This window comes from Nannospalax galili, unplaced genomic scaffold (genome assembly GCF_000622305.1).
Source record: "Nannospalax galili isolate Female #2095 unplaced genomic scaffold, S.galili_v1.0 scaffold740, whole genome shotgun sequence".
NCBI classification, from domain to species: Eukaryota; Metazoa; Chordata; class Mammalia; order Rodentia; family Spalacidae; genus Nannospalax; species Nannospalax galili.
In genome coordinates, this window is record NW_008345503.1 from 114443 (window position 1) to 124868 (window position 10426).

Consider the following 10426-nt stretch of genomic DNA (forward strand, 5'->3'; position numbering starts at 1 on the left):
GATCCAGGCGTGGTAGTGCATGCCTTTAATCCCAGCACTTGAGAAGCAGAGACAGGCAGATCTGTGTGAGTTCAAGGTCAGCCTGGTTTACGTAGTGAGTTCCGGGCCAGCTGGGGCTATAGGCAGACTCTGTCTCAAAAAGATGAAAAAAAAAAAAAAATAGAAAGAAAGAAAAGGATGTAGGGGCACACTAGCAGGAGGATGGATGTTGAACACCATTGTAGTGTCGAGTGTCAGGGAGATGGAGCAGTGCTAAGCTTAGAGTCTAAAGAACTAAACTGAACCATTGAATGTGCCACTTGCTAATAATCATAGTAAGAAATCTTTTTTTTTTTCACATAAAACACGGAGATTGGATCATGTTCTTTCTGAGGACTTTGTCAGTTCTTGAAGCAAATATGCACAATGAAGGTGATAAGATCCCTTGGCACAATCATCCTGGCCCCACTTCTCAAATATGACAGTGTTTTGGCCTCATGGTCAGTGTCCTTTCTTGGAAGGTTACTTCCTCCAAGTGTCAATGGGATTAAGGCTGTCTTCTGCATACAGGATCTCCTTTCTCATCACAACCTATCCCACTAGAACTTTAGAACACACTGGAACTGCCTGCAGTTAGAAGTAGGAACACAGATGCAAAGCCTCTGAAGGTCTCTGATCCCACATCTAAATGTCCAAAAGGGTGCTAAATGGCTGTTCTGTTGGACAACATTTAATAAGCCACTTTTGTGAGCAAGACTGAGCTGGAAAATCTGGGCTGGAGAGAGAGCTCAGTGGATAAAAGGCTTGCTGCAGAAGCCTGAAAACCTGGGTTTGGATCCCCAGAACCCATATCAAATCTAGACAGAGTAGCATGTGCATCCATAACTCCAGTGCTCCTACAGAGAGACGGGAAGGAGAACAAGAGAGCCCCAGAACCTTATGCCAACTAGCCTGTTGTGCAGAGTAATAAACAAAAGAGAGACCTTGTCAAGCAAGGTGGAAGGTGAGGACCGACACTCAGGGCTGTCCTCCGACCCCCACACACATGCCACGGCATGCTTGTGCATACACAGAAAAGGGGGCCAGAAAGGAAGTGGAGAAAGGACGGAGACTACAAGAAGGGGTGGAGAGAGGAATAGAGGAGAAAAAAGGTGCAGGGGGTTAATATAGTCAAAACACATTGTGCTCTTGAAAGAGATTGTCTTTATGAAACTCATTACTAGGTACAATGACCAATAAACCAATAGACAAAGCAATTCAAAGCAAAATTTCAGTCTATGCTGTAGGTATGCTACCTGAAGCTTTAAAATGGTACTTGTTCCTCATCCTTAATCATTGCTAGCCTCAATCCTGCTCCGTCTAAACACCTCTGCTCCATTATCTAGGCTAATGGAACAGAGTGTTCACCAGCACTCCCTTGTCTCTACAGCATGGGAAGTCTGCCATTCGCTCTCGAAGAGTAAATGGGAATGGTGAATGAAGAACTTTACAGCTTGCTCTTTCTTTGCTTGTTTCTTTGTTTGTTTGTTTGTTTGTCTGCTTGCTTGTTTTGAGACAGAGACTCCCTGTAGCCCCATCTAGCCAGGAACTCAATATGTAGGCCAGGCTACCCTTGAGCTCACAGATATCTGCCTGCCTCTGCCTCCCAAGTGCTGGAATTAAAGGTGTGCACCACCACACCTTGCCTAACTTGCTCATTTTTATGCCTTGGCATAATTGATGATGAAACCAGGACCTAAGTAACAGAAAAGAAAAAAAATTGAATGAGTAATCCAAAAAATGGTCATAAGTGAAGAATAAAGATGATTGTGGAAGCTTTATATATAATGGTAATTTGGAAATAACCTAAAGACAAGGTAAGCATGACAAAGAATATCACACAGTCTTTAAATGCTTTGTTTAGATTTTCTTAGATTTACTTTATTGTTAATTTATGTGATATGTATGTGTGCATCATATGCTGCAGTGCCCACAGAGGCCAGAAGAGGGTGTCACATCCCCTGGAACTGGAGTTACAGGTGGTTGTGAGCTGTCCAATGTGGGTGCTGGGAGCTGAGCTCAGTTGCTCTGTAAGAGCAGCAAGTGCTCTTAATCCCTGAGCCATCTCTCCAGCCCTTATTTAGATTTTTTAGTGTCAGTCATACAATACTTATGACATGATGTTTAGAGTAAATTAGAAATTGGCTACAGTTGCTATATGATAGGTAGAGAGCGTGCGGGAGCGAGCGGCGCAAATGGAGAGCATGAGCGGATGGATGAGGCACCAAGGCACAGATGGAATTCTCAGCGGGATACAGATTTATTTCACATGGGGCACCTTTCCCTCGGGGAAGGGAAAGATGTCAGGGAAGGGAAAGGTGTCCACCCACGGGTTGTGAGCTGGGACTTTAGATAGGGGGGCTTTAGGGTGGGGAGGGGGGGAATGTTGGGGGGAGAAATCAGGGAGGGGGAAGCAGGAAAAGCCTGGCTCCGTTCAGTCTGCCAGGTGGGATTAGGGTCTGGAAGTGTTTACTTTTTCCCTCTTAAGATAAGAGAAAAGCTTGTTGTGATAAACAGCTTCTAAAATCTCTGGTTAACAGGTAGAATCTGCTTAGCTGATCTTTGGAGATCAGAGGAGAGGCAGGCTGCTTCTCAGCAGAGTTTGTTTCCCTTGACTCCAAAGGTCAAGGTGAGGTCCCTGTTGGGGAGGGGGGAAACTGCTGCTGTTTGGAACCCTAACACTATATACCAAATTAAATTAAACAGAGAAAACAGCACAGAAAGGAAGAGCACTGTGGTGAGCACACTGACTGCATTGGAGTGGCTGTTTCTTCCTACTTGTCTGCACCTCTGTAACCTTTCAAAACAGTTCTGTCATGAGCACAGACCATGCGGTCAGGTCTGTCTCTAAGTACTTGCTTTCATTATCAGTACTAGTGTTATTTTATAGTAAAAGAAAACAGAGCAGAAAGATCAAAGATCAGAGGATAACATTTTTAAATGTTTAAGATAAGCCTTGCTTGAAATACATGTTTTCTTTTGAAATAGTTTCAGATGTACAGAAGAATTACAGAGATGTTTCGGAGATGCTCAGTGTTCACCCTACTCAGTTTCCCCTATTGTCTTTCCTCTACAGGCATCAAAACTATGAGCCCAAGGCTGACCTGTTACCATTTACCCACCCTACCTGGAGTTCACCTGCCTTTTCACTTCTATGCCTTTCCCATTCTGGGAGGATGAGATTTTTGAAGGGTTTTTTTTAAAAAAGCATTTCAATTATTAAACATATACAGGAGTCTATAAAACCAAAATATACTGTTTATAGGGGAAATATTAAACTTAAGGACTAGACTAGCACCATTCCTAGAGTCCCTTTTCCACCTCTCATCCAAGATAATCATTACCCTGACTTTTGTGGCAATTGTGCCTGTGTCTTTCTTGACAATGTTACTGTACAACTATTAATTTGCTCATTAAAGCAGCTTTACTGGCTTCCAACCTTTATGCACATAAACTCATACTGAATGCATTCCTTTATTCAACATTATTTTGTTGCCAGAACAGTGTGCTTTTTTTCCTATCACCTCTAGCTCCCCACCCTCCCCTGACCAAATATATCAACTTCCACACCCTAGGAATGGCAACATGGTAACAGAAAATCAAACATAAAATTTTAATAATTTTTAAAAATCAGACTCATAATGATTAAAACTTAAGAGATTATAACAAGATTTCTCAGCCTCTATTCCAATGACATTTTAGAAGAGGCAATTCTCTATCATGGGGCTGGCTGTGCCATCAGAAGTTTAGTGACTCTTCTGAGCTCTACTGACTAGATAAACAGTAGTATCTTTGCTCTCCCCACAGCTAGCAACCAAAAATGTCTCCAGACACTGCCAGATCTTCTTTGGAAGAAGAGTGCACAATCAGCCTGCTGAGAAGCAGTAATTCTGAAGAATAAAGAAAGAACTGATCTAAACCCCTTCAACTACAACTAAGATGAGAATTAAGAGGGTTTCCTAAAGGAACACAGTATGGGAAGCTGCTTCTGTAAAGAGGGTTCTTGTGTTAGCCATCTGTGCATTAGTAAGACACTTGAGATATGGCTGAAGAGATGGCTCAATGGTTAAGAACACTGACTGTTCTTGCAAAAGACCCAGGTTTGAATCCCAGCACCCACATGACAGCTAACAACTGTCCATAATGCCAGTCCTAGGGGATCCGACAGCCTCTTCTGACCTCCGAGGGCATTGCACGACACGGGTGCACTTATCTACATGCAGGCAATACATTCATACAACATAAAATAAAAATAATTAATAAAATATTTTTTAACTGTTACAAAAACTTTGAGAATTTCATATGTGCATATAAGGTGTTTTGATCAAATCCATGCCCACACCTTCCGCTCCAATTCCTTCCATATCTTCCCATCATTTTTTTCTGATAACTTCATGTACTCTTTCTTCTTTGATTTATTAATTTATTTTTATGGGGCTTGTGGCTACTTTAACAGTTGCTAACAGGCCCAAGGACATTTTGACTTTTAACCAAGAAACTGGCTACTTTTCTTTGGGGTCTTTTACCCTAACTGCCTAGCCAACTCCTACCTCCTTTTCTTATCATACCATCTTCTGAAGGGGTTACCCAAATTACCAATAGGGAATAGGAATGCTGACTGCTCTGGTTTCTTCCATGCTGAACAGGGACACAGGGTGAGGCAATTGGAGTACCCCTTCAGTGGGTCTGTCTAAAAGACTCCCAAACTGCATAACTCTTGTCTCTAAGGGGAAAAGAAAGTCCTTGAATCATGAATAGGAGATGTGAAGGAGAAGTAAAGGCAAGAGTCATTAGCATTACAAATTCTAGACGGGGAACTAGGAAAAACTCAGAACAGTCCATTGGAGTTTCTTGACAAGGGCTGAAGATAGAGAGTTTACCTTGGGTCACAGTTTGGAGGATTCCAAAACTGGGAGTGGTCACACAGTCAGTTGGCCACACTGCTTTGGGGCCTGTGACAAGGCTGCACATCATGGTCGGAGTGAGTGACAGAGAAAACCTCATGAGTGGGAGAAAAAAGAGAAACATCTAAGGGCTGTGATAACACAGCCCAGAGAAAAGAAGATCTGCAGAGGCCTAACAGCAGGGACCAGTAAAGACAAAGCAATATATGCAATAGACAAATGGCTGAAGATCCAATAGAAACAAGAATAGTGGTGATAACAATAATAGCACCTGTCCTTGCTGATGACTTGATTCCATATAAGTCTCTAAAAATTAGACTCATGCCTGACAAATGCAAGTGGATGCCACATTGTCTAATATCCGTGCCTTGGCAGGATGTGACCTTAAGATTAAAAATACAAAGTAACTCCAGACACTTAATTCAAGAAATAAAAGGTATCCAAGTTGGGTTTTTTAAAAGATTTTATTCATAGGTTTGGGGTTTTGTTTTGCGTGTGTGTGTGTGTGTGTGTGTGTGTGTGTGTGTGTGTACATGTGAGTGCAGGTGCCCTTGGAGGCCAGCAGAAGGCATCAGACCCACTGGAGCTCTAGTTACAGGTGGGTGTAAACAACACAGATACAGATTCTGAGGGCCAAACTCGGGTCTTCTATAAGAGCAGCAAGTACTCTGGACCACTGAGTCACCTCTCCGTCTCCCAGATTGTTAAGGGAGAAGCCACACTGTTAGTGTTTGCAGATAACACGGTTTTGTACATAAAAAATCCTAAGGAATAATCAGATTTTTGTCTGTATCTCATGAATGCATACTATAAACACTCTGTCATCATCCCATGAAGTGTGGTACAGTTGATACTTTTAGTGAACAAGAAATCACCTTGTGGTAAAAGTCATTCTTTAAGATTAGTAATGGAATCTACTGAAGGAGACAGTACTGGAGATGTTTGCACTATAAGGCCCATGAAGGATGTGAACACTGGGCTGACATTTTGATATCACCTATTACTAATTAGTTATTTGGAGTTTTTTAAAGTAGTTCCTACTACTACCCAGTAAAAAAGTACTCTGAAATTTTCTTGCATTGCATATGATTGGTACCATTCTTTTTAACTGGTATAAATAATAAAAATATATATATGTGCAAGTTCGCTATAAGAAACACCAAAGTTTCACCTAATAAAATTTTGGTATTCCTCAGTTTAAAAAAAAAGACTATTAGCAGTAATGAGCAAGTGCAATAAGTTTGCAGAATATAAGATCAATAACAAAAACCAACTGTGTTTCTAAACACTAGAAATGAACACTCAAAAATGAAAATATAATTCCATAAAATGTTCAGGATAAGCAAATCCATGGAAGCAGAAGGCAGGTTGATAACGGCCAGGGACTGAAGGCAGAAGGGAGAAGGGATGGGTGACAGGCTTAGGTCTCTCCCTGGGAGCAATGGAAGTAGGGGAGAGTCAGATGTGAGAGTCGTCACTGTGAGTATGCTAAGGGCCACTGACCACACCCTCAAGGATGACTTGTGTTGAATGTTGAATGTATTTCAACTATTCTTTTTATCAAAGTAAGCATGAATACTAACTTCTCAAAGTCAAAAACATTAATATGCCACAAAGTAAAAGATAGACATATATGTTGAATTGGTTGCAAAATGGAATTTGTCATCTGAATACTGTGCTGGATAAATCTATATTCTATGTCTGCCTATTTTATGGTTTCTCTTATTTTTATTTTTGAATTTGTTCACTCAGGGGTCCTAGCAGTGCTGCCCATCCTCATAGCTCATGTGTTGACAGTTCCTCACTGCACCTCCCTCATCAGGCTTCCCTAGACTATGCCAAATGTATCTTTGGGGTGCCATGTATCTTCTTCCATAATTCTCTACTTTGTAGATTGTGGTATTTTATTTCAAGATAGATTCTTGTGACCTGAAGAAATAGCTCAGTTGCTAAAGTGCTTGCCTACAAGCACAAAGACCTGAATGTAATCCCCAGTTCCTATGTAAAAAGCCTAGTGTGCTGGCGTGTACTTGTGATCCCAGCAGTGGGGAAGAGACAGGCTTGCTGTCTTGCTGGCCAGTCAGCCTAGCCTACTTGGTGAGTTTCAAGGCAGTAGAGAAAACCCATCTCAAAAAAACAAACAAAAAAGGTCCCAGAAAGACTGTTTCCTTATGACCATGCACCAGCCCTAGCTTTTACAATCTTTCTGCCCCCTTTTCCACAAGACAGCATGCACAAGATCCATGTAAACTCAATCAGACAAAAATCCATCATAGAACTGAGGAAAGGAGCAAGGAGGCCCCAACCTTAGCTGAGGAACTATTGGCAGATGATCACTGCTGGGTGAGGGAGAGTGAGAGCTAGACAGGCTAACTAGACTCCCATGGATGGACTCACACCAAGGGACATCTGAGGACATATATGACAGAATGCATGAAATCTGGTGGGGGGTATTGGGGAGGTGCAGAAGGGGGAGTGGCTCTAAATATGATTATGATGTAAAAAGAAAAAAATAATAAAGAAAAAAAGTTAAAAGCAGACAGTGGCTGAAGAATGACACTTGAGGTCGTCCTCTGGCCTCCACACACACATGCACACACGAACATGCACATTCACACACATGTGCACCTGCATACACAGATCAATTAATCAATTAAGTTATAAAGATAATCTTTTTAGCTTTCTTTCTAACAAAAAGCACCCACATTTCTGCTCATCTCTCTGCCAAGGATGCCTAAATATATTTCCAGCCCCTGACCTTGGAGTTAAGGTCTCATATCTTTAACAGCCCACAGTGACATACACAGTTAGCCATTCCCCCATCACTCTATATGTATATATGATTTAGAAACAAATCATGATCATAGCCTTCTTCGCCTTTCTATACCCATCATGAACAACAGCCCATATTTTCACAACTTCCTGTAATTTTGTCTGGATTTCACCTTCAGAGAGGAAGATACAGGGCTTGAATCCAGGTCCCAGAAATGAAAATTGCATCATCATTATTTGTGTCACCGTAGACCTGCAGTCTCTGAAGACACACATATTCTTCCCTATTCTCCTATTCTGTTTCTTCAGTCAGCCACTAAGGTCTGCACCTTTGAGGCTGAGGACTGAGGTGATAGATAGTGACTACTGATGGGGTCTTCCATTCATTCCTCTTTGGTGACATCTTACCAGGTGGCCTTTTGTATTTTCACAGCTATCACTTGACAGTTCTCAGACTTTGGTATCTCCAGCATCCTTGTGGAGCCTGGTAAAACACAGATCCTGGCCCCACCCCAAGGCTGCCTGACTCAGGTCTGGAATGGGGCCTGAGTATTTGCATTCCTAAAGCGTTCCCAAATGTTGATAGTGACAATCCCGAGGCCACCCTTGAAGGACCACAGGTCCAAGCCCTCACCACCAGGCCTGGCCCTGCATATGGTACTTCAGTTCCTCCTGTACCCCATGAGTGAACTGGCAGCCTTGGTTTTCTCACCAGCCAGGCTGTGAGTTTGAAGACGGAATGTCCTTTATCTTTGTGTTTGCCTCACGTCTTATTCAACATAGCCCTAGCAGTTGAGGCTCACCACAGACTGGCCAGATTGTTTATGGTGAGTTCAGATCCCTGCCCTGACAGTAACACCCTGACCTTGAAAAATTACTTAACTTCTCCAAGGTCAGCTGCCAGCTTTGTAAACTAAGACGCTGAGAATGGCTGCCCTATGGGACTACCGTGGACATTAAGTGAGACAATAATTCTGAAAGGCTTAGTACAACCAACTGGTTCCTCAATAAACACTTGTTATTCCCATCACTGCTTCTCATTCTGCCTCATGACTATGATGTGCACATTTCCCTCAGGGTCTTTCCTCATAAATCCTCCTGGATTGAATATCTATTTTACTTATTACTGAACCAGTCCCATTTCTTTTGTCACACAGTGTGCCAATCACCAGATAATAAGTTATGCAAAAAAAAGACTTTATTATGAATAAAGTCTTATGAAGACTTCCAAATGTGGAGACAGGAAACCAGATCCCAGACTGCCTCCCCAGAGGTAATATATCTGAGGAATATTCTTGAGACAGAGAGGCAGCATGGTTTAAGGTGTGAGGAGACATGACTCGAGTTGAAGTTACCTGAGTTCCACGTGTGTAATGACTCCGTGACTCTTCATAGAACACGTGTTCAGAAAGTGGCAGTGTTATGATCTGAGGGTGGAGCTTGACATACTCCCTGATAACTGCCTTGCCAACTTGATTGGACCTGTAATCAACTGAGACATGCCTCTGGGCAGGTCTATGAGGGTATTTTCTGGAAGGATTAACTGGTGGAGGAAGGCCGTTCTCCAGAATAGGCAGCACTTTCCATAGCAGCTCAGATATACATAGATCTGAGAGAAAAGTTTTTTTTTTCTGCCTGCCTGCCTGCTTTCACTCCTTGCTGGTGAATACATCATCCCTGCTTCTGCTGTTGCTGCTGCCATCCTTCACTTCCTCAGCTTGAACTGAGGACCAGCAGCTCTCTACAAATCTTCGAGGTCTTTAGCACCAGATTGCTGAGGCACTCATGGACTAAGCCAGTTATTGGGTTCTCAGCCTCTCCAGCATACAGCCAGCCATTGTTGGACGAGTCAGCCCATATTGTGTAAGCCAGTCTAATAAAACTCCTTGTAAGGTATATTTATTCTATCTGTTCTGTTCCCCTAGAGAACCCTGATACAAGAATTTTCACCATTGCATTAGTTAATTGTCACGTATTTTCACTAAACTGCAAAATCCTTAGTGTGAAAGCATACCCTCTGCTTGCATATTGCCATCTATCACCCTGTCCCAAATCTCAAAGAATATTTGCTGAATTTAGGATTCACCAGAGAACTATGGTATCTGGTTGTATGCCATGCAAAGAAGCATCGTGCAATATGAGAAAACCTATTTTTAACTGTCTGGGCCTCAGGGTTTAATTTGGCTCTGTTAGCTTTGGATCTGTTTTTGGCATAGCTTGATATTTTTTCTGTAGCATAAATTGGCTGGATGGCAGTGAGGTTTCCACTCTGCAGAGAAACCTGTGGCTGTGCATTGCTTGTCGGGAACATGGGAGTCAGCTCTTGGCTCTTTGGTTTTCTTACCTCTTAGATTTTAATGAACTACTGTGCCTTGGTGAGACAAGAGATAAAGGTGTGACTGTTAGTGCATGGTCTACATACTATTCTTCCACACCGAGAGGCAAAAGCAAAGTAGAGTAAATTATTTCCATCATTGCCTGAATTCTTGTGACAGTGTTGGAATAGGTATTTTCCTTAGGCTATTGTGTTTGGCCATAGAGTTTTTATGCAATGCAGTATCATTTTGCTTATTATTGTTGTTGCAAGAATATTTTCTTTTCTCTTTACTCTCATGAATATGGTCAAAATAGTTGCATATAACTATTGGACAAGGTTCCGAGTCTGTTACCATACTGGGATATCTCTATGGTTCCTTTGTAACTATGCGTAACTTCCTCCTCATTTTGTAAAC